General features: G+C 39.5%; 1 long non-coding RNA gene across 1 annotated transcript in view; it reads left to right on the forward strand.

Annotated features, from left to right (window-relative positions):
• Positions 1-27526, forward strand: part of LOC138716798 (uncharacterized) — a 160586-nt gene extending 133060 nt beyond the window's left edge. The window contains exons 3-4 of the long non-coding RNA XR_011336732.1: positions 24252-24346; positions 27394-27526. This is a non-coding gene — a long non-coding RNA (uncharacterized lncRNA). The remainder of the gene's footprint in view (positions 1-24251; positions 24347-27393) is intronic.
• Positions 27527-27843: the final 317 nt, after the last annotated feature.

A 27843-nucleotide genomic window follows, 5' to 3' on the forward strand; every position in this document is an offset into this window, starting at 1 on the left:
TGTTAATTTGAACTGTTCAAAGCAATTTCTCTGTCTTTCTTTTTTGCACAAACCAATGTACAGGGAAATGCTTCTATAAGGTAACAAAATCTCCTTCATTTTATGGAATCCACTAGACAATGAAGAATATTCAATTATACCCTCTCCAAATACATATTTAATTTCCCATGTTTCCAAAACTGTCTGATAATATTAGACTGTTCCCCTTTCTCACTCTCTATCTGTGTGTGTGTGTATATATATATGTATGTATATTTTCTTTTCCTTCGAATATTTTTTATATTGAAAAGTTGCCTTGATCACTGGAAGAACTACTATTAGTGTACTTCATGCGACCATTCACTCTCCTGTTAAGATCCCTCACTCTTCATGACAGCTGCTCCTGGCCCTGAAGTTACTGGACCTAAGCCAAAGCTCTTCACAGTTCAGGAACATTTGTTTGATTCTTGCCATTCCATCACAGAAATGTTGATAAATTCTTTATAAAAGTAACTTTCCTCATTACAAGAAAGCCAGCAGTTTCCTTTTTGAAAGGGAAACATTTTCACTGAAAATTTGCATACTCCTGAAATCTCCAAGATTCATTTGTCTTCAAAAAAAAACCCCTAGTCCTTGTTTAGTTTCACTCCTCCCTCTCTCTCTCTCTTTGCTTTTTAAGAATTTCTTGTTCATCAAAGAAAGCAATATACTAAATATGCATACATTAGTCTTCACTCCTCTTTTTCCACTAATTTGTCAATGATACATTATTTTGTAAAGTGGTAGTATGCAAAAGCAAAGAAGCTGCTAGAAGAACTGTACAGTTGCCAAGATAGCCCAAGGTTAGTCTCTCAGTTCTTGGACATGGATCTTTGCACACCACCACACCTTTTCAATGATAAAATAGCAGGATCTTTCAACCCCACTGTTCTTGGAGCCAGTCCTGAAATCCAGCCATAAACCTCCACTGGTTTGTAACTACTAGCTTGTACACTTAGTAATACAGGATGACCAGCTGTCAGGTAGTCCATGGTCTGCTCTGTTAACCCACAATATCCTGAGTAAATTCCAATTCCACTGTTTCTTTCACTGGCAAGTGAGTCTAGCTGTCTGAAAGACTACCTCTCGCACTGCAAGACTTTTCTCCTGTAGAAACTAAATCCAGTGAAACACAACTTTCTGGGACCAGAGCCAGGTCACTCTCAGTTCAGTGGCCTTATCTTTGAATTTAGAATTAAGGGCTCATGCATGTCTCCTTTCATGAGAGACAAACTTCATTCTTTCAGTGATCCATTCCCTCAAATATCAAACTAGTGCTACCAGTAGACTACATCTTTGCACACATGATGAGATTTTGCTGGCAAAAATTGCTATAGAGTTTTATTCCTCCTTGACTGAATATCTGTCACTTCCAAACTGATGTTAATTGATGCTTCCTTGCTGTGGTGGTGGGAGTTTCAGAACAGATGTTAATACAGCAATGAGCACGTAAAAAAATTTAAAATATAAAAAGATTGACTTCTGCTTATAGGCTATATATACTACTGCCAATTTGTTGAAAAACAAAATAAACAATATACTTAGCTGCTGGGGGTGGGGTCTGAAATTAACATTTTCACTGCATTTCTCTAACCAAAGATGTATGAATAGACCTAATTCCCTTCCTCCCCAAGTAGTATTTTACACGTAACACCTATTTCCTTTTTGCACCAGGTAAGCATCCAGGATAGCAGGGCCTACTGATACACTAGCACTAGCGTAGAATCACAGAATCATATAGCATCATAGAATTATAGAATAGTTTGGGCTGGAAGGGACCCCAAAGCCCATCCTGTTCCAACACCCCGGCCATGGTCAAGGACATCTCCCACTAGATCAGGCTTCCCAAGGCCTCATCCAACCTGCCCTTGAACACCTCCAAGGGATGGGGCATCCACAACTTCCCAGGCAACCTCTTCTCGTACCTAACCACCCTGATCGTCGTGAAGAAATTCCTCCTTATGTCTCGTCTAAATCTTCCCCTCTCCAATTTATACCCATTACCCCTACTCCTATCACCACATGCCTTTGTAAAAAATCCCTCCCCAGATTTCTTGTCCCCTTCAGGTCCTGGAAGGTGGTGATAAGATCTCCTCGGAGCCTTCTGTTCTCCAGGCTGAACAACCCCAACTCTCTCAGCTTCTCCTCATATGCATGAGAGACACAAGTCAGCTGAACTTAAAAAATATTGCTGTTAAATAATTACATAGTATCTTTAAATTGTGGCTTACTGTTTCTGAAAATGACTGTATCATCCATCACAGTATATTGTAAGCTTTTTAAATAAATGTATCATGTAAATATATTTTGTAAGATTACATGCAAATGCATTTTTTTCACTTGAATTCCCATTTAATCGTAAGTCCATTATTTGAGATTCAAGATGGGATAAATCTAAATGTGAAACTTTTTTACTGCTCTGTAAGTTATACAGTATAGTTTTATATTAAGATTTTACTAGACAGTTACAGAGTACTCATTTTTAATATGGAATACTTCATCATGTTCATTATTGCCTATTTAGACTCATGTAAACTGACACTCCTGAAATAAGCAGGCTTTAAAATGTTAATATAAATTTTATGCCTCTTTTAATTGCAATAGACATCTCATTAAGTAATTTAATGCTGATGGGACCTCCTACCAATATACAAAAAACATACTTTGCCCAGCTTTTATATAAAGTACAATATGACGGAAATATTTTTTTCCACAATGACGTTCATCAGCTTTCCCTTTGCTCTCCACATCCTGTGTGAGGAAGCCCTAGCCCTAGACTGCTTCAGCAGGCTGGGTTAACTGCTTCAAACAAGAGCACCTTTAGGAAGATGGTACCTGCCCGCTCAGGATTAGCTAGCAGCACCTGTCAGATGCACCACCGGACAAACAAGAGCTACCTAGACCACGTCCATGGTGGAATTAGTTCTTCATCTAGGTGGAGAGAAAAACATGCATGACATTTTCATTAGCCTAGAAGGCAGAAACATCTGGTTACTTGGTTCAGCTCATCAGCAGGAGAGCCTGTAGTTGATTAGCCCTTCTCTCAGTAGTAGGCGTTACTACAGTCAGTGGGAATTACTAAACATGGTTACAGGGGACTGACGTTAATTTGGCTTGCCAAAATAATATGCAATTTTTTAAGGAGTTTGTGTTAATTAGTTGTATAATTTGATGTGATGTGGTGTGGTTTGCACAAAGAAAAGCTGAACGGGGTTTGCTATTAGGAGCTGCAGTAGGAGAATCAAGAGGTGGCACTTAAATAGCACACAGTGTGAATCTGCAGCGGTGAAAGGCCTTAGTTCATGATCTAATTATACAATAGGATTCCCTTTCTCAAAAGCTAAAAGCCTTTTAATTCATATTTTTCTTTTAAGATATTTTATTTTGATTACTGTACTATTAATTCCTGTGCACCTACTATTTTACCATAGATTAAGTCAATTTGGATCTCTCATTTTGGCCTATTTTGTATAATATCCCACTTTTGGCAGAAAAGGAATATGTAAAATGATAAAATTAAGCAATTTATAGTTTGTATAATTCCTCATTGCATCTCTCTGCCTGCCTTCTACTTTTCATTCACTTTTTTGCAACTATTACTGGCAATTTAGGCTTCTTTGCTACCTGTGAAATGGTAATCAGTGGTAGCACTGATGTCAGAATTACAATTTCTGCCAAGCTAACTGATAATTGTGCAGTCTGCGAGCTTATAACACAGACGAGGTAGACGATATCCTCTCATTAAAAGAGCCTGCTGCCTGCTGGGTGTTGGAAAACTTTTGGAAGGTTACACCTAAGGGTATCTGTGAGGGCTCTGGCTGAATGGAAGGGCTGCTTGGGTTTCTAACTCAAGATTAACTGAGTATGGGATTAGACAGCTCAAGCAAATCTCAGAAATAGCATACCTTTCCATGGCACTCTGTTCTGCTCATCTTTCTTGTCTATTTGGATTGCAGATTCTTTGGGTTCTTCCTATGTGTTTGTACAGTGCTCTGCCCACTGAGTTGCCAGTTCTAGTGGTGGCCTCCAGGCACAGTTCTCGTAGACATGCCAATTAATGAACTCACAGCCGCCTCCCATTCTTTTCCATCCCCCCACCTAATACTTTAACATTTAATGTCACCCACACAAGGAACAGAGGCAGAAGTTTACTTATTGCTAATTCCATGGGGAAGGAAGACTGAAACTTACGGTATGAGGTATCAACACTATCCAAATTTAGCCATTTAATTATTTGGGCAATTTGTCTCCTTAAGCACTTTGTGTTGTTGATGGCTACTGCTTCAGATGACCCCTGAGGAGATACTGTCTCCCTCCATTAATTGTCAGATGCCAAAAGTTAGACGGCATGGACACACCTCAGGATTTCCATTTTTATCCTTCTGCAATAAAAAAGCTTGATAGCTATGTTAGAAACCCTCTCTCCACCGGCTATGTCCAAGAAGTAGAGAGCAAATTATTTGCATGTTGCTTGAGAGAGGTCCTCTGGGGACTGAGGTTTCCTACAGACTTGCTGGGCAATAGGAAACCTTATCACACTGCTGAAAGTTTCCCTGAGCCTGGCATGCTGATGTGCAAACTTTTCAGAGATGCTCACAAATCTCAGAGTTGCCTGAAACCTCATACAATGTTAGTTTTCTATGATACAAGGTTCCTTCATAAATGTTTCACAGAGCTCTCCTCTGCAAGTTTCTAAAGAGAGGCACTGCATAATTTATGGGATGCTCTGTTCAACATCCAAACTCTGTGAAAAAGCCCTGCAGTTTAGGTACAACTTCACATAGAATAGCGAGTTCACCAAACACAGAAGAGGGAACAGTCGTAATAGACTCTTTGTCTGAACCATCAAGGCTTGGGAGATATGAGCTTACTATCGGGAAGTTTCTAAGAGCCCGAGGTACTGTAAGACTGGTGTCAAAGGAAGCACGTGGAGTTGGTATTATACATAAATAAGAAGAAAATATGTGAGTACAAAAGGCTATAATTCCATTGAGCAACTCTAGTAACAGAAAATGGAAAAAAAAAAAAGCATTTCTCACACAGGCCAGCACTGAGAATGCCTGGACAGATTCTGGATAATTTCCATTAGGTTGAGCAAGACTGCACATGTCTATCAGGGTGGCTAACTGTGCAAAGCTGAGCTGTCCATCATGGGATCACTTGAATCCTTCATGGAATTAGTGTCTAACAATGCTCATACACTTGCTATTTATTTTCTGTTTGAATACCAGTTATTACTGAAATCGTATTTGTTTATCTTAAGCAGTCATTTGGTGCTTATACAGAAATTTATAGTTACTTTTTAACTCCTTATGTACACTGACTACCATACTGACCAGTATTGCCTGTTTCTGGTATGCCTTCAATTAGCTGCCTTGACTGTTCTTGCCTATCTTATGTCTAGCTTTCAAGTTCATAAAGGGTGCATTTCTCTATTGCTTTCAAGCTTTTGCAGAATGAATTTCTGTATTTTGTTTTGTATTTTCTAGCCCATCTATCACAGTAGTACCCATGACTGGGAATACTAGGAAACTTCAATAAAGCCAATACTAAGCAATACTGACGGAAGAGAATTCATGCACCTGAGAAGCACTAAAAAGTAATTTTAATTCACTAAGGACACTTCATATAAAAGGATGTTGTAAGGCCAATGGTCTAACTGCTTATCATAAGCCACTCAGAAATAGTTCAGTGAACAGGCTCGAAAAGTTTCTCATTATTCTCATCCCACTCAACCCATTATTAATTTACCAAATAAAGAAATAAACTTCTTTGAGGAAGCCTGTTGGTTTGGATCATGTTGACTTCTTCTGTCTCATACAACTACAGAAACATTTCTATTGATGTAAAAAGTTTACATCTTGGTTTATTTAATGAATCTGTAGCAATTAGTGGAAAACCAGGGCATATGTACTAAGTCAGTAACTAGGACTGGTTAAGCTAGCCTATACAAATCTATACTAATTGTAAAAGAACCTTGAGGGAGGAAAAGTGGTTCCTGTGAATATGAAGAATATGTTCAGATTTTGTTTGGCTACAGAAGAAGAAATGGATATAGAAATTAATAGTTAATTTCCTTTCTTAGTAAAACAACCTTCTCTTCATTTCCCTCCAGTCCCCTTTTTTTCACCAAGTGACATTAGAAGAACTCAAGCCAAGCAATTCTCCTACTTTGTGGTGAATTACAGTAGTAGCTTAAGAATAATTACTGAATGAACAGATTTTAAAGTCAGCAGTAGTATCAGTATTGAAGGAGATACAGAACACACAGCTGAGTCTTACCTAGAACAAGGCTGCCGTTTCTCATACAACTCTCTCCTGCATACAATGTGATATTCCCATAGGAAAATCTAGACTCACAAAATGCAGCAACAGGATTTTCATCTGGGTCAGCACACTAAGCTTTTACCTGATGTGTTCACCTAGAATATTCTTGGGGGGTCTGAAAAGCTTGGCATCTCTTTGATTATCATTTATGTTGCTGCTAGCCGTGTGTATTTTCCCCATGAAATGTGTTACAGCTTGGGATTGCCCAGTGCTATCAAATGTACATTAGTCAGAGGTGTACAAAAAAACCTTTACAACAGAAATCATAAGGAAATCCAGTAGAACAGGAAATACTGACATTATGGAACAGCTGTTACAAATAAGTAGTTCTCTTTTCTTTATAACTCCTGATTTTAAGATGCTCTTCATCTTTTGAAACAAGCTGTGCTCTCCATGCTTCATCTCATTGCCAAATATGATGATTCCATTCTCTCAGTCAGTGTAGGTTCACATCAGAGTTTGAGAGGACAATTTCCCCTGTTAAAAAAAAACCAAACACAATTAAAACTTGTTGAAACTTCTTATTCCAGCAGTCTAATCCAAAAATCTGGCAACTTAAATGGAAAAAAATACTGTCTATGTGTATATAACTTCAAAATTACTCATAGTCAAATAAGGCATTTTTAAGATTTGAAAATGAGTTACCATTCAAACTGAGTTGAAAATTCCCTTTTTAACCTTTCAGACACAGACTTTTTCCTAAGTCTATGTAAGATCGCAGATCATAGAATCATAGAATAGAATCATAGAGTGGTTTGGGTTGGAAGGGACCTTAAAGATCATCTACGGGACCACCCCCCCTGCAATGGGCAAGGACACCTCCCACTAGATCAAGCTGCCTAAGGCCCCATCCAACCTGGCCTTGAACACCTCCAGGGATGGGGCACCCACAACTTCCCTGGGCAACCTGTTCCAGTGTCTCACCACTCCCATCATGAAGAATTTCTTCCATATGGCTAGTCTAAATCTTCCCCTCTCCAATTTATAGCCCTTTATCCTATCACTGCATGCCCTTCTCAAAGTTCCTTCCCAGCTTTCTCATATGCCCTCTTCAGACGCACTTCTCCAGCTTATCTTGGTCCCTCTGGATGACATCCCATCCTTCCAGTGTGGCAACTGCACCACTCAGCTTGGTGTCATCTGCAAACTTGCTGAAGATACGCTCCATCTTGCTGTCAGTATCATTGATGAAGATATTAAACAGCACTGGTTCCAGTACAGATCCCTGAGGGACACCACTTGTCATGGATCTCCATCTGAACATCAAGCCATTCACCACCACTCTCTGAATACGACCGTCCAACCAATTCCTTATCCATCAAACAGTCCACTCATCAAATCCATGTGTTTCCAATCGAGAGACAAGGATGTTGTGGAGGACTGTGTCAAAGGATTTACTGAAGTCAAGATTGATCACATCCGTTGGTTTTCCTTTGTCCACTGCTTTGGTTACCCCATCATAGAAAGCCATTACGTTGCTAGAAGCTTCCCCTATGTCCAATAGAGCCAATGCCAGACAACTCCAAGATGGATCCAACACTGGCCAAGTTCAAGACCATTAGCAATGATGGCAACATCTCAGTGATAAAATATTTAAGAAGTGGGTGGAGAACTGCATGAGATCAATTGCAACCAGAGAGAGGAGTGAGGCCATGTGAGAGAAACAACTCTGCAGACACAAATGTCAGTGAAGAAGGAGGGGAAGAAGATGCTCCAGGTGTTGGAGCAGAGATTCCTCTGCAGCCCATGGTGAAGACCATGGTGAGGCAGGCTGTCCCTCTGTAGCCTATGGGGGCTAATGGTAGAGCAGATACCCACCTGCAGCCCCTGGAGGACCCCATGCCAGAGTATACGGATGCACCTGAAAGAGGTTGTAACCCCATGGGAAACCCACGCTGTAGCAGGGTCCTGGCAGAATCTGTAGACCTATCAAGGAAGGAGCCAACACTGAAGGAGGTTTGCTGTAAGGCCTTGACATTCCATGGGGGACCCACACTGAAGCAGTCTGTCCCTGAAGGACTGCACTCTGTGGAAGGGATCCATGCTGGAGCAGTTTATGAAGAACTGTATCTTGTGGGAAGAACTTGCATTGGAGAAGTTTATGGAGGACTGTCTCCCATGGGAGGGACCTCATGCTGGAGCAGGGGAAGAATAGGAGGAGTTCTTCCCCTGAGGAAGAAGGAGTGACAGAGACAACGTGTGCTGAACTGACCCATTCCCTATCCCCTTGCACCACTTGGGACAAGGTAGACAAAATCAGGAGTACAGTTAAATCCAGGAAGAAGGGAGCTGTGGGGAGAAGGTGTTTTAAGATTTGGCTTTGTTTCTCATTATCCTACTCTGACTGGATTTATAATAAATTTAATTTTCCAGTCAAGTCTGTTTTGCCCATGACAGTAATTGCTGAGCGATCTCCCTGTCTTTATCTTGGCCCATGAGCCTTTTGTTATATTTTCTCTGCCCTATCCAGCTGAGGAGGGGAGTGGTAGTGTAACACCTGGCATCCAGCCAGAGGAAACCCACCACAGGTCCATTCAACCTTAATTTTCATATTCCTCACTTCTGAGTACTATGCTGTCACATCCAGGAGAGGCCAAACATAGATCTGGTACCGAACTGTGCAGTAAGATCATCAAATTAAACAATTAAGTAATACAATTAAAATGCTTCTTTTTTAATAAAGGTTTAAGAGTAATGAGACAACAAGGATTCACCGTATGGCAACATTTCATTATGAAACTCAGTTACACAGCAAAACTATTGGTTTTCCCTTGTTGCTTTCCAAGAAAATGCTGTTACTTTCCAAAAGACATTATGCTCAATTAATCCCTAGTGGCATTGAGAGATGCTAGCTGCTTATTCCTCCACCAGAAGCATCTTGTGTACAGCTAAAATGGCAGGCTAATTTGCACAGCTTCCCTCCAGCAGGGATTTTGCCATTAGACTGGGTGTAACTCCAAATTCTATATTTACCTCTAACCTTCCCTTCCCTCTACCTCTTATGTGCTCCTGAGCCATTTGTTTATTTGCAAAATCTGATGACATTACTAACTTTTCTTGCTTTTAGTCTTTTTTCTTCCCCTCCAGATTCACTTTTTGCTTTTTTCACTGCTACCTTTGGAAATGTGCTCAGAAGGAAGGGTAATTAGCCCTCACTGACTCTATGTTCCTGGGGGTAGTTTACCAAGCTGTGTAACTTAAAACTGACTCCACTATCTCCATATTACATGTAGTCACTTCTGTTTTCTGTCTTCAATAAACACATAAGTTTAACTCAAGAACACTTCGGAGAGGGAGGCTGTCTTTTCATTACATGCTCAATATCCGTTATAATGGAACCTGGCTTCTAGTTCAAGGCCCGAAGGCATATCACAATGCAAATAATAGACAATAATGATAATAAAAAAAAATTCATCACAAAAAACTTGATTAGTCTCCTGCATCCTAGGTAAAAGTGTCTATATTTATAGAAAGTTTTACAATTTTTGTTTTCTGTTTTTAAAGATAGTGTTAGTTAAGACAAATTCCTTATTTCCCCTGATTTACATGCAAATATATTTATGTCTCTGTATTCCAGTGAGTCAGAATCATAGAATCGTAGAGTCATAGAATTATAGAATATTTTGGGTTGGAAGAGACCCCAAAGATCATCCAGTTCCAACCCCTCTGCCAGGGGCAGGGACATCTCTCACCAGATCAGACTGCCCAAGGCCCCATCTAACCTGGCCTTGAACACCTCCAGGGATGGGGCAGCCACAGCTTCCCTGGGCAACCTGTGCCAGTGTCTCACCACTCTCATTGTGAAGAAATTCCCCCTAATGTCTAGTTTAAACCTGCCCCTCTCCAGTTTATACCCATTCCCCCTCGTCCTATCACTCCATGCCTTTACAAAAAGTTCCTCCCCATCTTTCTTGCAGGTCCCCTAAAAGGTACTGGAAGGCTGCTACAAGGTCTCCTTGGAACCTTCTCTTCTCCAGACTGAACAGCCCCAATTCTCTTAGCCTGTCCTTGTAGCAGAGTTGCTCCAGCTCTCTAATCATCTTTGTGGCCTCCTCCGGACCTGTTCCAACAGCTCCATATCCTTCTTATGCTGAGGATTCCAGAACTGGACACAGTACTCCAGGTGGGATCTCACAAGAGAGGAATAGAGGGGCAGAATCACCTCCCTCAACCTGCTGGCCACAGGCCTTTTGATGCAGCCCAGGATACGGCTGGCCTTCTGGGCTACGAGCGTGCATTGCCAGCTCATATTGAGCTTCTAATCAATCCCTTAGCTGAGTTTGAAAAGCCACTCTAAAATCACTGTATAATTCCAGATTTAAGCTTATGGAATCTCCACAGCAACAATTGTATTTAAGTAACAAATCTTTTCTTAAATGGAAATTATCAACTACATGGCTTATTTCTTGTGATATTCTTGCAGTACAACTCTTTCATTCACATGCTGATAGAGACTTACTGTGGCGTGCGGCAATGGTTTCAAGATGTCCTAGAGCTCCCAAAGGTATCATCATGAGAATCAGAGGTCTCAGCAATTTCTTGATGGGATTGGATATAAAGTAATATTTGTACGTTACTTTCTTGTTTGAACATTACCCCAACAGTATATCCAGCTATATCTTCTTTTCTTTATTCACTCATACAGAGATGGGGAGAGGCTACAAAGAAGAAATTGACTTATATTAAACTTGCAGTTTTGAAGTACAGATGACAAATACATGGAGGTTTGCTCTGAATCAGTAGTATCAGTCCTTTAGCAACGGCAGATAAGCAGGAATAAATTTTACTTGGGGTTAATTTGTAGAAACTTCTACATGCCACAGACCCACATTAATTATACAGGCTTTTATTTTAGTATTTTAGTTACGAAGTTGCTAATTTAAGTCCCTCTTTGGTCCTTATCATGCAGTAAAGATAACTGATTATAGTAAAGAAATAATTTAAGAAAAAATCAATAGAAGAGTCTTCTATGGCAATATAACTGTCCATACACAGATATCCAACAACATAGCAAGAATATGGATAAGTACCAATCTAGTCACTTTCATGGAAGTTTATATGCAGATTTGCCTTAGCTGAACTAAATTTTAAGAATAATTTGATGAGATTTGTGTTGTGGCATTTTTTATGGTAAGTGATTCTATGGGAATCAATTCTCCATCCAATAACAATCAGAGATACTGCTGCCACAATTTTATGCAGACTGTGCACTTGGAGTTTCCTAAAATTCAGACTTGTACTTCATTGTTACTGAGACTACAGCAAACAGGCCATTCCCTGTTGCTGCCAAGCAAGAGCTATTTGCTTTCTTGAGGGTGTGACAGAATGTGGCTGAGTCAGGGATGAAAATGGTAAGAACATACCATCAAAACACTGAGATCAGATATGCATAAATGACTCATAAAAACATTAATATACCTAATATCGGCTCAATGGAAAATTAAGTATGTCTCTGTTTCTACCCCATTAGCATGTAATGTCTTTAAGGGGCTGACAATGGACCCGTCCTTCCTGGATTTTAGTATTAAGGGCAAGCCTTTCGTCTCAGGAAGGAGGATATTTCATCTTCTCTGAGCTTCCCAGCCTTCATTCCCACCATCCTCCCAAAGACAGCTTTTTTTTTTTTTCTTTTTCCACCTCTTCTCCTGTGAACTGGCCCATCTGTTTCTATTTACTACCAGATTCCCCTTCCCACACTCCCCATAGAATCAGTGAACCACACAGTACTCTCCTGCCTCTTCCTCCCCCAGAAGTTTACCTAGGGCAGCTCTCTCCCTTTTTCCTAAGAACCTGTTTCTCCAAGTGAGGGAGCGGCTTGTACAGTTTTCTGTCCCTGGGGTCTGTGTGGCATCCTACCTCCAGGCTACAAGAGATTCCCAACCACTTTGCAGCTCTGCTGACTCCCTGTCACTCCCTGCACCCATAGCCTTCTCGACTTCAACCACAGGACACGGAACACAACACTATTGCATATTGAGGCATCTGTGCAGAGGAATATTGCCAGAGGTGGTGTAAAACTGATACTGCTCCTCTGGGAGGACATCTAATTCTGGGGCTTACATCCACACATGGACATGAAATGTTTCCAGCACAACACCTCCTTAATCAGAGTATTACTTCTCACTCCCTCACCTGCTTGTGTGTTGGCTAGAAGCTTCTCAGAGCAAGAAGTTGCTTTCTTAAGCACTTATGCAGTACTTAGAGCACAGAACCTGCAAAACCAAGGTCACACAGAAATAAAAATGCTAGTAACGGATAAGGAATGGGAGATTTGGGAAATAAGAGAAGGAAACAAAATAAGAACTGGCAAGATAAATTCTTGTAAAAATACAGTCGGTGTAAATGAGGAACTTGCATCCTCCCTCGCCTATCACTAAATGAGGGTAAGAAAACGCCTGAAAATAAAAGCTGATCTTTAGAAACTCATGAAAAGAAAACACTTCCCCTCCCCAGCCACTGTGGCAGTAATTGCCCGCATGTGGCACTGAGGCCACAGGCTCCATAAGACAGTTACACAGATAGTACAAAATACTTGCAGTTACCTATTTCGTAAGAGGGATACTAATCCCACATGTTAGGCTTTAGGTCAGACTCTGTTAAAGACAAGGAGGAGACCTTATGTGCTGGTACTTTCAGAGAGATTGAATATGAGACCTGAAAGACCCGCCATGTGAGCCTGTGTGGCATTTTCTACAAGAAAGAAGAGCAAGGGTATAAGACAGAGCAAGGCAACAGGAAACAGTAACAGACATGTTTTCCGATTATTTCATTTCTGTTATGGGTTGTCATCAAAGTTTCTAAGTTCTTTTCTTTCTACAAGAGGGCAAAGAGGAAGCAGAAGGCTGGAGGGTCAAGGGGGAATGTGTGGTAGCAAAAAAAAAGATCCATCAGAATAAAAAGAGAATACAAGAATATTTTAGAAAGAGCCTAGAGCTGATGTTCAAGTAAACTCTCTTTTACTTTGTTCTAATTTAATGCTTACAAGAGGCTTTCCAATTTTTTGTGTTTTACTGAAACATGCTTTTGAGAATCATATTATTTGACTTAGAAACTAGTTCCAGTGTTTATCTAGGTGGTTACCAATATACCAGTAAATCCGATTTTATTCCAGTTCCATTTACTGTAATATTGATTTATTACTGCAATTAATTTATCTTCTAAAAGAATGCCCAGCAATTAGCAATTTGTGAAGACCAGATACCATGTGCTGTTACAGTTAAAGAAAGCATCTATTATAAATCCTGCTACTTATGTACTAGTAGTAAAGACAAAAAAATTCTGCTTAGTAAAAAGGCTGTTGGAGAAACTATGACTGAAAGGTACTTAATTAATGCATAAAGTAGGAGGGACAGCAAAAGATGAATGAATCATTCTGGAAAGGATAAGAAGCTAAACATGTGTTGAGGTTTGAAAAACTTTGATTTGGTTTTGCTTTGGTTTTGATCCTCATCTCTCCCAAGTTTTCCCTCCTGTCAATCTGTCCCCAGGAAAAAAAGAACAATTGATTTAATCCAAAATATTAAGACAAAGTTTATATTTCATATGTTACTGAACCATCTGAATTTGTAACTGGATATAGTCTTACCTGAAAACTTGAACAAAGTGGTATAAAGTTGATCCATGTCATTACATAATATTCATTTGCTACGGAGCCATTCTGAACCATCTGTTGGAGTTACTCCTTTCCAATATTTGCTGGACTGCCTTAGTCCAAGTGAACTTGATGTTTTTCAAAAACTGCTCCTTTAAAAGAAAAATAAAGTAGCCTGGAAACAGAGTGCCTCCCCAGAAATCAAAAGTACGGACTGTAGGAACAGTATGCCCACCAAATAAACAAAGTAGTGCTTCACAGTGTAATTTATAGTTTGTGTTTTCAGCTTAACTGGTAGCTCACCACTGTTTTGAGAAAACGTAGTAATGCACGCTAGTGAAACTGTGAAACATAAAGAATTAGTTATGGGACAGAAATATCCTTGCCCCCATCCACCTCATTGAGTTACTTCAGTGTTTCTGATTTTTGTCTAGATGGTTACTGTGCAAGACCTGGTGTTCATGCAGGACAGTAATTGCAGCATAAACAAGTAAAGAGGAAATACATCTTTATTTGGGTTATTCAGATTTCTAGCCTACTGTTTTCTCCTTTATATTAGCCCCCATTCCATGCCTCAGGGCTCCTTACTGGCTCCTCATTAAGGCATGCACCTTCTAGTGGCTCCCTATCAGCCTCCTGCACTGCAGCTGTTAACCCATTAGAGTCCCAACGGTGTGACTGTTTCATCTTCTACTCAGATTCATAACACTCTCTCATTGCATGCCAGATTTTAAAATTATTTTTGAAGGACATGAGACATGTGTTGAAATATGTCATATCATGCCATAAGCTCTCCTAACTTTCTTTAATATTTTTTTAAAAAAACAAAGGAAATACAATAACTCTCGCTTCTATGGGCATTTGTAAATCATATTATAGAGAGTTTCAGGGCTGAGGAGTATTATTTAAGCGGGAGAAATCAGAGATTAGTTGGAAGAACTGTAAAGGATTGACTAAAGAAGAGGTGACTGTGGGTCATGTGGAAAAAGGATCTATTGGGATGGACAGGATTAGTACTGGATTCCTACACAGACTGCTTTTAGGACTGATCATTTTGTTTGGTCATATTTTCATTAATAACCACACTACACAAAAGGAAGTATGTGGTATTGAAATTTGCTGGTTATGCAAATCTTGGAAGAACTACTAATATTGAGTTGTATAGTGCAGTCAGGGGAAAGGGATGAAAACGATTGGGAAAGGATGAGGTGAAATCCAGGAGTGTCACCTCGAGATGGATTACTTCAGAAGATAAATAAAGAAGCAGTGGTTTTAGGGACCCAGTTTGGGTCAATATCATTGCTTCAACAGTTGGCTAAAAAAAGAGACACAGTTAAGGTACTTGGAGAATTTGGATTACACTCCTTGCTAATAAAAGGTGGCTATGAACAAAAGCGTGACGAGGGACAGCTATCTGGCAATTGTCAGGGCTGGGGTTCTGGTTTTCACTGAATGTTGCTGCTCTATCAAGTATAGACACACTATACAACTTAGGTGACCTATGTACAGGAAAATCAGTTCAAACTGGGAAAAGAACTGAGAAGGTATACTGGGAGGAGGAGAGGCTACCTAATAAGGGAGACTAAAAGGTCTTCACTTGTTTGCACAAACAAAACAAAGGCTGTGAGGAAACATAACTGTTGTCTATAAATATACAAGAAGGCAGAAGAGCTGTTTAAAGGATAATGTTGACATAAGAGCAAATGGTTATACAATGACCATGAATAAACTCAAACAGGAAATTAAGAGGAAGCACTGGAAGGAAATCCTGGAGCAGCACTCCACAGAAGTAGGGGGAGCGAGAAACTTTGCTCATTCCAACCTGAAACTTAAGCACTTCATGAAATCAATTATGTGACATGTGGTTGACAGCAAATGCTCGTGTTTGAACTGGGTGCAGGAGATCCTTTTAAATCCTATTTCCTACATTTCCAGGGGAAGCTGATTTAAATCACCAGCAAGAGATGTCTTATATGCTGATAACAATAATTAATACCTACACTCAAGTAATATCCTTCTACCTAAAGACCACAAAGCACATTGAACACACAGGGGAATTTAACATCTAAATATCCACCTGTGTTGTCACTGTTATTTTTTAGCCAGGAAGCTGGAATGCCCTGAGCAACAATTTTTTAATCACTTGGAAAAATCTGTAAAAATTAAGAACAAACCTCACAGATTTCTGAGTTTTAAGTTCTGAAAATTGCCATCATGTTTTCAAGTCTTTTTAATTCCAGAAAATGTATGAATTGTATACAATTGCTGGTACAAAGCTATAAGCCATATGCTGTTTAGCTTATAACGTCAATGAGCGAGTCAGCAACAACAAGAAAATGAAGGTGTTTGTGAATGTTGCATTTAAAAAATATTTAGAAAAATGAGAGCGGTCCTCCAAAGATGTATGCATCTTCAAAATCAGAACAGTGCTGTATTTCACAGTCATTAAATAACTTGTCACGTACCTACAAACAAGAATTATCTAGCTTGAAAAAATGTTTTCCTCTCGGGGAGCTGGAACAGCACCAGTTCCGCGTGTGTTAGTTCCCACTCTGAGTTCCACTGGGAAAGACGCCAGGGGTGGCGAGGGATGGAGAGCAATTGCTACCTGGCTCTGCTCCCTGCCCTGAAACCCTTCCCTCTCAAACCTGCAGAAATCCAACTGCGCTTGCTGGCATGCAAACAGGCATCCAGCACATGGAGAATTGGATACACTGGTTTGGCTCTTTTTTGAGGGCTTAAAATCTTCTGTCTCACTCCCTACTCTTCCACCTCCATCAGGGTGGGTAAGTCAGTAAGTCCATCTGATTTCTTGCTTGCACTATGCTTAAATAACAATGAATTGCAAACAGAGATGAATTCAGAGAAAGAGCTGATTTGCACAATTCCCACCTACCAATATCCCCCTACTTCTTCCAGTGCCCTGTCAAATTTTCTATATGGTCCCCAAATAGAACAGTAAGGCTATCACCCTCCACTCCTTCAAATTCCTCATCTCTGCTGCCTCTATGGCTCCTGCTAGGGCTTTTACAAGCCCCAAGCAAAGGTGAGCTAGATGGGCTCCTGTGCCTGTGTAGAGCCTTACCCTAAAAGAAGAGATTCTGCCCAGAAAAATACATACTCTAATTCCAAGGAATCTATCTACGTATAGAAGCTGACTCCAGCAGTGTGCAGACCCTGTTAAAAGAAGGTGCTTGAAGCTAGCCCAAGTACCCACCCATGGTAAACCAATTTTAAAGCTGAAGACCACGGTTTAGTAAATCTGAGGTGGGAAGTAGTGTTATGCTGCGGTCAGAGTGGGCTGGGAAAGGCATATAGAGAATTTGACAGCCATCTGAATCCATTCCTGAATCTAAGTCAGAGCCCAGGGGGATCTGTAAGTGACAGTTAAAGAACATGTCAAGAAAGTCAATTTTTCTCTAGGTGGCTAAAATTTACCTACACTTCTTTATAATTGAGAAAGATATGACTGCATAGAAGTCTGATGGTTGAACTGCCTATACCCTTCACATGCTGCTGGCTCTCTGGGACTGTAATCTCTCCAGTGGACAGAGCATGGAGCCTTGTTTTCCCAAAGCTCAGAACAATGAGTCTGTAATCCTTTTTAATACCATAGAAATAATAAACAAATCATAGGAATTCCCATACACAAAAAGGCCAGATTCTGCCCATAAAAATATATGCTTTGTTTAAGTCAAAGGAAATTGCACATGTGTAGCTCAGCACAGACGCTGGCTCAAAGCCCACTTGTAACTAAGCCATGCATGTGAGGACAGAATAGAGCCCATTGTCTCTTGAGAGCATTTTAATTTTTCTTTGTTATTCTCTAGGACATGAATTACACAAACTGAAAAACAGATTTTTTTTTTCTCCAATGAAATATGCCTCTGACAGACACTTTTTTTCCTTCTTTTTTTTTTTTTTAGATCTGTTAACTCCCTCTTTAGAGACTGATGAGAGAATGTAATATATGTCTGCAGTCTCTTCTTATAGACCAACCCAAGGAGAGCTTATTCTGCTGTAGATGATGCCCAGAGGAGCCTCTGATCAAGTTCTGCCCTAACTGGTTTTACCCATGACAGGGAGTGAAGGATTTCCTCCCTCAAATTTCCACTCAGGCCACACTTTTCCACATAAGGACTAGAAGACAGACTACACTAACAAGACAGACGGAGCAGGAAAGCATCCTTTCTGTCTTTCCCCATCTTATATAGTTTTACTGGCCTTTCCCTGATTTCTGACACTGCCTCTTTTGAAGGGACTTTTGAAGAAGAAAGTGAAATATAAATATTAATACAGTTTCCAACCACATTAACTTTACACTAGTTTTTCTGAAAAATTTTAGCACAGTAGCCCTAATCTTTCTCTTTTACATCCATCATTTTCTGTCTCCCCAGATGATCTTTGTAGAAAACCAAACAGAAGTAAAGTGGCATCAGGCTTCTTTCCCTACTTTGTTGGAGAAAGATGATACAGTGAGAAAGATGTGTAGCTTAAAATCTCTTCATGGCTGCTGTTTCTGCGCTGGGACACAATAACATGTCATCTCAGATCTGCATTTTTGGAAAGATCTGTACATATTTTTGATTGGAGAATCTGCCTTTGTTCCAGATTTGGCTCCTGAAATCTAAAGAGCTAGCTAGAAACCTTAAGAAGAATCCATCTGGCTGAAGGAACATGAGACCAACCAAACTCAACAGCCAGTCTTCTAGTCCCTAACCCCATCTCCTTCTCTCCCAGCCTCATTACCCACCTAAAAGGGCTCCATTGAATAGACAGAGCTGTATCACTAAAAATAATCACCCCAGCTTGTGTTAACAATCTTCATCTGCCCACTTTCTCACATCTAAAACCCAAATATCAAAGGCAAAAGTGTGTTCATTCCGGCTTCAAAGCAGCTCGGGTGGAGCTGAAGACAAGTCAGAAACTAGAGAAATCTGCAGAAATGCAAAAGCTGCTGATAATGTGTGGCTTAAAGGCATTTTACCAGCCCTTAACAATACTATAGAGTGAAGGAAGCACTGAAAGAGTAGTTGTTTGCTTATTATTTTCAACTTCGACGTTCACGTGATACATATTAGAGGGCTCAAATGCAACTGCATTAGTGGCTAGGAGGTGCACTTTGCTGTGAGCTTGTGGGAGGTCTTGTGCTTGAAGACACTGAAGTATTTTGCTTTCAAATGCTCTGTGCTTTTTTTTCTTTTTTGAAAAAAAAAGAGTTATGTGATTTAATTAAACTGCAGTCTGCTGGCTTTTTCCAGTCAGAAGTTACATGTAAGCTGTCTCCTGTACCCCTCGCTCTTCCTTTTTCTTCCTCTCTCTCCTTTTCTCTTGCAGAAGGTTTTGCTGGTCATGTACATCCATTTCAGAATCTAATCATAGACAACTTAAATCTTTCCAACATTACCCACATTAGTAATTGCAAAATAATAAACCTGACAAAATTCAGATTAATAGGGCATCCTGCACAACTCGGATGGTGGGGAGAGCCCTCTGGAATTCTAAGCATAATAGGTCTGTGTTTATTTCTCAACCAACAGCATAATGTGACTGATTTACAAGAGTTTAACTCAAGTGTTAATCTGACAGTGACGAAGAGCTTCTCAGTGGCAGAATCACTTACACTATCATATTAGTTGCCTCCTCTATTAAAGCAGTGTGGTTGATAATTGGAATGCTTTTATGTCTAGTGGTTCTGACAAGGCTCTCTTTAGGTCACATATGGGCGGTCTGGCTTGCTGCACAGCTGAACGGTGGCAAATGATTTAAACTGAGAAAGTATTGTTCTCTTCGTATTATGGAGCAAGGGCAGTTCAAGGAAAGTAAGGCTCTGCACCGGCTACCTGCTGGTGTGTAGTAAAATAAGATGGACATGATACTGGGTTGGTAGTACAATTAAACCTATTTTGCACCAATGTGTTGGTGGACAGATGAGTTTCCACATGGCAGAGCTTTATGATCTTTAAGGTAGACTGAACTAATAGATTGGTGTGGAGCGCACTGAAGTTACTAGGGATGAGAAAGCAAGCAGCAGTACATTTGAACTACAGGTTTCTCATATGCTCCACGTCATGCTGAGTTTTTATAGCTCCTGGCTTTCAAAAAGCCTGTTTCAAAGAGGTTTGCGCTAGACTGGGCATGCAGTTTTGCTCTGCAGATATTGTCGCTACCGATTTAGTGGAATGCAATTAGGAAGCCTAAATTAAGTGGTAATGGAGAACCAGCTCTTGAAACTGGGGTTTCCACGGCAACCACTGCTTACAATACAGCCTTCAGTTAGTTTTCCCACTTTATCTGCAAAATGCACAATTGAGCTTTAAAACAGCTTTGTGCTGAAAAGCGCACTGTAAACAACTGTTTGCAATGAGAGTTTTACACTGTCTTTAAATACAACAAGCTATCAAATAAAATTTACTTGTCCACACTAATAAAAAAAAAAAATCCATTCAGTACAAAACACCAAAGGGTCCAAAAACTTATTATTCATTCTGGAAATTTTTATATAATACAAAAATTTAAGAACTTGTGGGTTCTCAATTTGTCTTTTAAGTCTTATCATTATTCCTCAATTTTAAGACACATAATCCCATATCTCTCAGTAGTGAGAAGAACTGAACATTTTGGTACAAATACTGCATTTATCGCAATAGCAACACTATATGGTTATGAAGTGCTTTTTGTCTAATAGGAACTAATAAATGTGCATTTTCATCAGACTTCCTTTAACATCTAGCAATGTTTTACAGACTTCTTTTCCCGTTAGAATACATTATTATATCCTTTATAAATGTTCATATTTTATGGCAATGTAACACTGTGCCATTTCTGAACTGCTTAACATTCTTGATTGCTTTAGGATCATAGCCCAACTTTTGCATCTTGTCAAATGTAACTGCAGGTGATTAAATATGCGTAAAATATGGGAAAGTGGAAAGGATGATGTTAAGGTCATATGTGTGATTTGTATTGACCGCCCTTTTCATGATAATCCCGTGAAACTGGATCTCTAAGCTGAAATTTCATATTTATAATCAATTGTTTCTCCTCTGTTGTACAATCGCTAGTCCTGAATAATTCTGTCAGGTGATTTATAAAAGTTGACATTTTGGCAGGTTTTAATTTTCCTTTTTTTTCCCCTTTTTTACTTATTTGTTTTAATCAAGATAAAAATCAAAGAGAAAGCACTGTGTAAACTTCACCAAGACAATTTCAGAAAAAAACATCATGCGATTTTGATTTTTGACTATCAACTATTAGGCTGCTCTTTTAAAGCAGTGTTCTTTGGGAAAAGAGATAAAACACATCACCAAAGGCTTGCACAGCAAGTCAAAACACACCTAATTTGTGTTTCTGGTGAGATACAGCAACCCAAGCACCTTGCAGTATTTCAAGACTGATGCACTTTATATTCGCTCTATGTGTTATAGTAACCACACAAGATCACTGCAGAGGGAGAGAAAAAGGGTGCGTTGGTGAAGGTGGTGGTAAGGGGAGGGAGGAGGAGTGGGTGGGTGCCTTCCCTAATGAACCTGCTGGTCAGAGGACTGCATCTTGGCATCCGCAGACACATATAAATCTGGATTTGATATAGTCTCCACAGACTTTGAACATGCCAGGCAGGGAAGCTTGCCCTTCACAGTACGGGTGCACTTTCAGCTGCTGTGATCGGGCTGCGCCTTTACTGCTCTGCTCAAAACAGTTTTTTTCAGTGCTAACTGAAACCAGAATGAGGATGGAAAGGCTGATTGCAAAGTTCACATCTCCTCTGCTGTGTGCTGGTGCTAATGGGAGTCTCTCCTGTGATGGGTAGGTCATAAAACACACAGCTGCAGACTGTGCAGGGTGAACAAATCAAAGAACTTAGTAATAAAAATGATGTGTGTGCCAATACTATTTAATATTAACTTGTGAAAATTGTTGAAGAAACACATCTTTGTCATATATCAGAATTGGCACTCAAGCTGAATCAACGGATTAATAGGGTTATTTGTAATGATATTGTCCTCATAAAAGCTTTATTATTTAGGAATCAGAGTTGGAAATTGTAATTTCTTTAATGATTTTTCATCACATAAATTAGCCTGCCTCAACTCCTCCGTCTAGAAGGCAAGAAGAGAGGTTGAGCTGGTCCCCTTCTTCATTCTTACACAAAATCTGCTCATTTGGATAGATCCCAAATTTCAAAGAAACAAGTTCCTGGAAGAAATGCAGAATGCCAGTGTGCACAAGACTTTCACAGGGCATCTCGTTTCAACACTGACTGCCTGCATTTTATCGGAGTACTAAAGGACACATTGAAATTATTTTGTTCTGGCACTAGTGCGCGTTGTGATGTGTATGCATCCAATTGCACTTGACAAATCTTAGGGGCAAACAAAATGGTCTAATGTAAGGAAATATCTTAGCATATTCCAAAATGACATCTTTAGACCAAACATGTGTTCGATTGATTTGCCTTCTCCAGAGATCATTTTTGAATCCAGGCCAGCGATAAGTAGAGGGGCAGGCTCTCGCTGAAGGGCAGCCGGGTCAGCCGTGCTTCCGCTGGTATTTCCTGTGCTGCAGAGTCCCGTACCTAACTGTACAAATAGCTCCACATGGCATCCTGAAAGCGTGCCAGGGAATTTTATGATCACACGCCAAGTATGGTTGTCAGGTTCCACTCCACTGCTGTGTGTGTATGTGTGTGCTCATATGTGTGTGTGGCTGGAGCTAACTTCAGACTGAGTAATTACCATAATCCAAACAGGGCCTTTACCATCTTATTTGCATTCAGCCAGCAGTGCTGTTTTTATCAGCACCACTACTGAATTGTTGCAAAGTTTTAATTATCTTGACAACTCTCCTTTTTTCCATTTGTTCCTTTTTTTTTTTGCCTCCCCCCTTAGGTTGTGTTTGGATTTCAGCAGTCATCCCCCTACTGCAGCGATCAGATTTCTTTAGTAGGAAGTTTTCTCGCTTTTTCTTCTTCTAGTAGTAATTTACAGTATCCCGTCTTAAAGGCTGCTCAGACTGGGGACAGAGGTGGAGGGAGACTGTCTTTGTTAATTAATGCTTCATATTTTTCACAGCAAAAGTCACTCCAAATGCCTTTTTTAAATTCTATTTGAAGTCCTGGTGTAACTTTACACATATGTGTAGGCTTACTGAACTGAAAGAAACCATTTCCTATGCAGAAAGCTACCCCCTTGCATAAATGTTTGCCAGACTAGAGCTTTAGTTGTCATGTTTTCTGTATTTCCATAATCTTTTGATTTAGGATTAATATAAAATGCATCATGTCACTTATATTTGCTCTCTCTCAAACGCTCCGCATTTTCAGTATTTGAATGCTAAGTTAGACAAATTCAACCTTGAAATAAGACACCGTTTCCTAGCAGTAAGGGTAATTAAACACTGGAAGAGCTTACCCAGGGAGGAGGTGGACTCGCCATAGCTTGAAGTCTTTAAAATGAGATTAGACATCTTTCTGAAAGACATGATTTAATCCAGCTTCTAGGGAAAGAGTCTAGTGTATGTATATGGGAGGTCAGATGAGATTATCACCAAAGTCCCTTTTGACTTCTGAGTCTGCTGGCCTAGAAATCTGAGTTCAGATATGTTTTGGTTCACCTTTAAAAGCCAGTTAGAACATCTACATACAGAAATTGTCTTTTGGGAATATTTAGACAAAAGATTTTTCCACTGCAGACAATGAAGTTTTGCAATGTCTTTTGTTTTCCTTTATAAATTGTTAAAAATCACAGAGGTTAATGCAGATTAAAATATTCCAGTATGAGATGGAGGAAAAAAGGCTTTAGAGCCTAAAGATTTACAAATACAAAAACAATTTATAGTCTGTTGTCTTCTGGGGTGCAATAAATTTTTTAAAACTAAGAGCAATTTATATTTTTCTAACTGTAGAATACTATGATCGTATTTAGCTTCTCATATTTTATGAAGATTATGCATCAGATTGCATATAATTGCTATCAAATGGTACGGTCGCATTCTCTTCATCTGAAAGGTAAACAAATTCTGTTTAACAGTCATTAGACATTTGTTTTGCTACAGTTTGGCCTCATGAACACCTTATCCTTGTTTTCCCTTTAAAAGAAAAAAAAATAATGGTAAGAACCATTAGGGATTTCTCTTTAAATCCAGCAATCTATGCACACTACTAAGAATCAATGCTCTGTAAGCTGTCTGGTGTTCTGCAATAAATTTTAGCTTTTATAGACTTTTGCTGGGCCAGGTAGCTGCTAATGCCATAGAAATTGATTATTTGTGGTGTTCTTATCACTGCTTAAAATATCTAATTGCTTTTTCTCCACAGATTTGGATTTGGCTTGCTTGATGCTGGACGATTAATGAAGGATGCCCTAAATGGACAAATGTTGGTCTCCTGAGACAATGTGTTGTTGATAACAGGTCTGATTTGAGCAAGTCTAGTCAAATTCAATTTTAACAGTATTTAAAGGCACACACAGGACACATATCACTGCATTCTGGGCTGGTTTGTTTGGTTTTTAAGTATGTTGTGCTACCAACATTTATTACCATTAATTATAAAGCTTTGCAAAGCAGAAAAGACGTATCTCTGTCAGCTGCAGAGACACATATTTTGCCTCAGTATAGCAAGTTTTGCTCAAAATCTGCCTTTATTCTTTCATACTTATGCAGACTAGGCTATGTAATTCATCACTGCGTGACTGTTCCTGTGGAGGAATTATTGCACTCTGATTATTTTGAACCCTAAAAATTATTGATTGAGGTAAAGAAGAGACAAGAAGGTATTGTAATCAGTTCTCAATCTAGTGAGGGCAGCCTTCTTTAAAGACAGCTAATCCTTAGCCTAAAAGCTGTATGCAGTTGCCACTGCTCCAGTAGTATTCTTCACGTAGCTGTGCCTCTGTCATTTATGTGAAGTTAAGTACGGATCGTTTTCCACTACACTACCAAATCAAGATAATCACCAAACATCAAGTCCCTATCTTACTGGATCATTACTTTGAGTGTGAAATTCAGCTCACAGCTCAGTCACAGCTCCAGCTGAGATGAAAAAAGTCCTCCCACGCCACCAGGATACTGGACTCTAGGAGGTTTCCCTTCTGCATCAAGATGAAGCAATGACATCTAGGGTCGGTAAGGTCTAGAGTACTTTCCTCCTTCCAAGACCTCCTATTTTCTAGAAATAGATACACCTATTTCTATGAATAGGGAGTCATATCCATGCACTTTGCATCCATGCTAACCATGGAGTCATTCTTTCTTTCTTTGTCCCCAAAAAGGGTTATTAAAAAAGGGACTAAGAAGTAGCTCCTTGAAGGCTTAGGCACAGCACTGTACATTATTTTTAAGCCCCAGTTTGCAGAAGTGACTGCAGACACTTGTATTTATATATTTTAAATGTTGTGTAGGGAAAGGTAGAAATCCCAGAGTGGGAACCAAAATAGGTGGACTGTGAAAGGCTGAAGCATAAGGACTGTGCTCCTGCGTGTATCTGTCATCATGGCCTTTTTCAGCAAAGTGTTTCCTAGCCAGCTTGGGGCCTGGAGTCCTCTCAGACTGAAGCTAACAATATTTAATTCAAAGAAATTAATAACTCAGTTCTTGTCTTTCACAACATTGTCATGGTCATAGCAGTGCTGTTGTAAACTAATATTTCACCTAACAACGTAGAGGTTTAGGTAATATTTCACATATGAGGACACTGTATGTCAGTTCTCTCTCCAGTCTCAGCAGAGTCAGTCTTGTCACTGCCATCTAGCAGGGTCACCCCTTAGTCAAAGTGCTCAGAACCAGGAAATTCTGTCTCGTTGGAGACATGCCACACTTTAAGGAACAATTAAAGGCTTATTGTTCTGGAGAAAACAAAAGAGGTACCTTTTTTTTTTCCCTGCAGTTACCTGGAGGTCATCCTACAAGCCATGTTATTGCTTATCTGTTTTAGACAGATAAATGTTAGTATACACTATGCAAAGTCCATTGCTGTACAGCTATGGATCAATGACTTCTGCAAGCATTTCTACAGAAATTGCAGGAATGCACTGGAAATATGCTGTCATGTAGGATGTTTACATCTCAAAAATATCTACTCCATGTAACCCTGCAGTGATTCTCCAGTAAAGTTATGGCTGGGAGTTACATCGCTGAGGGACAGGAGCACTCTCCCATTTCTCTGCATCAATGTTACCGTGTAAAAGGCACGGCAAGGAAGCCTGTTTCTCAATAATGTACCTACTTGAGTGTCCTGACGGTGTGATTAATTAGATGTGATTAATTAAAGCCTGAGTCATGACCTCCATTTTTTCCTGTCACATCACTTATAAAGAAGACAGCAGTTAGTGAATTTAAAAGGTATAAGATAGTAAATTTATAGAAAATGCGAAGAAACAGGTTGTGTTGCATGTGATCAGCTTATGGGATTTGCTACTAGAGGTGACCATCTGATGAATAGGGTTCTTTGGCCAGAAAGAGTAGTTGCAGATGCTATTAACATAATAAATAGGACCAATCCTGGATTTCTGGGACTTCTGGGTGCACTGGGAAGGCAGAAGTGAGTCCTGCTTGGTTAATAAAGTAAGAGCAAGTGCTCCACGTGCTGGGAAATCAGGCAGGAATGTTGTTCTCCACGGACAGCAGCACTGCACTATTAGCTTGATCTATGACTTGCCATTTCGTGGTTTGGTTGTTTGAGTATTTGTCTGTATTTTTAATTCCTCTGGAAAATACTATACTGAAAAATACTCTCTCTGTTGACTGAATGACCAGGCTTGAGCAGAAGGTACAGCATTCTTCTTCTCTGACCTTTATATCAAAATTGATTAACAATAATTCTTTTGCAGAAAAAGATTGACAATAAGATGTGGGTGTTCATCTTTAATAGACTGGTTACCAAAGTGGAAAACAGCTAACTGATGGTGCAACTGACCGCCATCTCAGCAATAGCTGAGCATTTACTCCTTCTTGAAATGGCAAAGTAATGCTATGTCCATAGATAAGAAGAAGAAACACTTGTTGCTTTAGTTGTTGGGGTTTTTTTCTCTCTCATAACATTGATTTCTTGGGACCTTTCTCATTACTAGCAGTAGCAGGATGTGCTGGCTAGTGTTTATGCAGTCAGAAATGGCATAGCTTAGAATTAGAGCCTCTGTAATTGTTGAGTACTCAGAATTATTATATTTATGTATTTTAATATTTCTAAAGTAAGGAGTCCACTCAGAATCTAATTGTTTTTCTTTATTATCATGTGTGCCATTTTACCTAATAGTTCTCTGGAAGGTGCCTACTTTATATTGTTCTCACATCCTAATAAAAGATCTTATTTAAAAGAATCTTTCTTTTCAATTATGAAAATATTTCCCTGATCTCATTAAGCCCAAAAAAAGATGAAGTGTTATTTTTCCTTTTTATTTGTGACAATACAAATTAAACATACCTATGGTGAACTAATTACTATGTTTATATTTTTATAGAGAGCAAGCCTGTTAACTGTGAACGTGAAGAGATGAAGCAAGCGAAAAACAGAGAGAAGTGTGAAGAGCTTTGCTGCCATTACTGTCTATGATGCTGTAGCAGCTTCTAGTTTTAGCATCAATGAATGAACAGGTAAGTGAGAGACACCGTTACCCTACAGAGAAGGGTTATTTCAAAGGAAATAAATTAAAAAAAAATAATAAATGCATGTAAATACATTCTCTGACACTATATGATGGCAACATTAGAAGGGGAGCTTCATTTATTCTTCTTTTAATTTCAGATCTTCACGGTGGAACAGTATTGCACAGAGGTCTAGATAATAATGTCCTTGATTTTATTGAGTATTGTCATAGTACTAGTATTGCCATTTTCCTATTGAAGTTACTCATGTGAGAGAAACCACGTTGTTGTACAAGTTAAAGGTTCACCGTCAGTCCTTCATTTTG

This window comes from Phaenicophaeus curvirostris, chromosome 1, assembly GCF_032191515.1.
Source record: "Phaenicophaeus curvirostris isolate KB17595 chromosome 1, BPBGC_Pcur_1.0, whole genome shotgun sequence".
Lineage (NCBI taxonomy): Eukaryota > Metazoa > Chordata > Aves > Cuculiformes > Cuculidae > Phaenicophaeus > Phaenicophaeus curvirostris.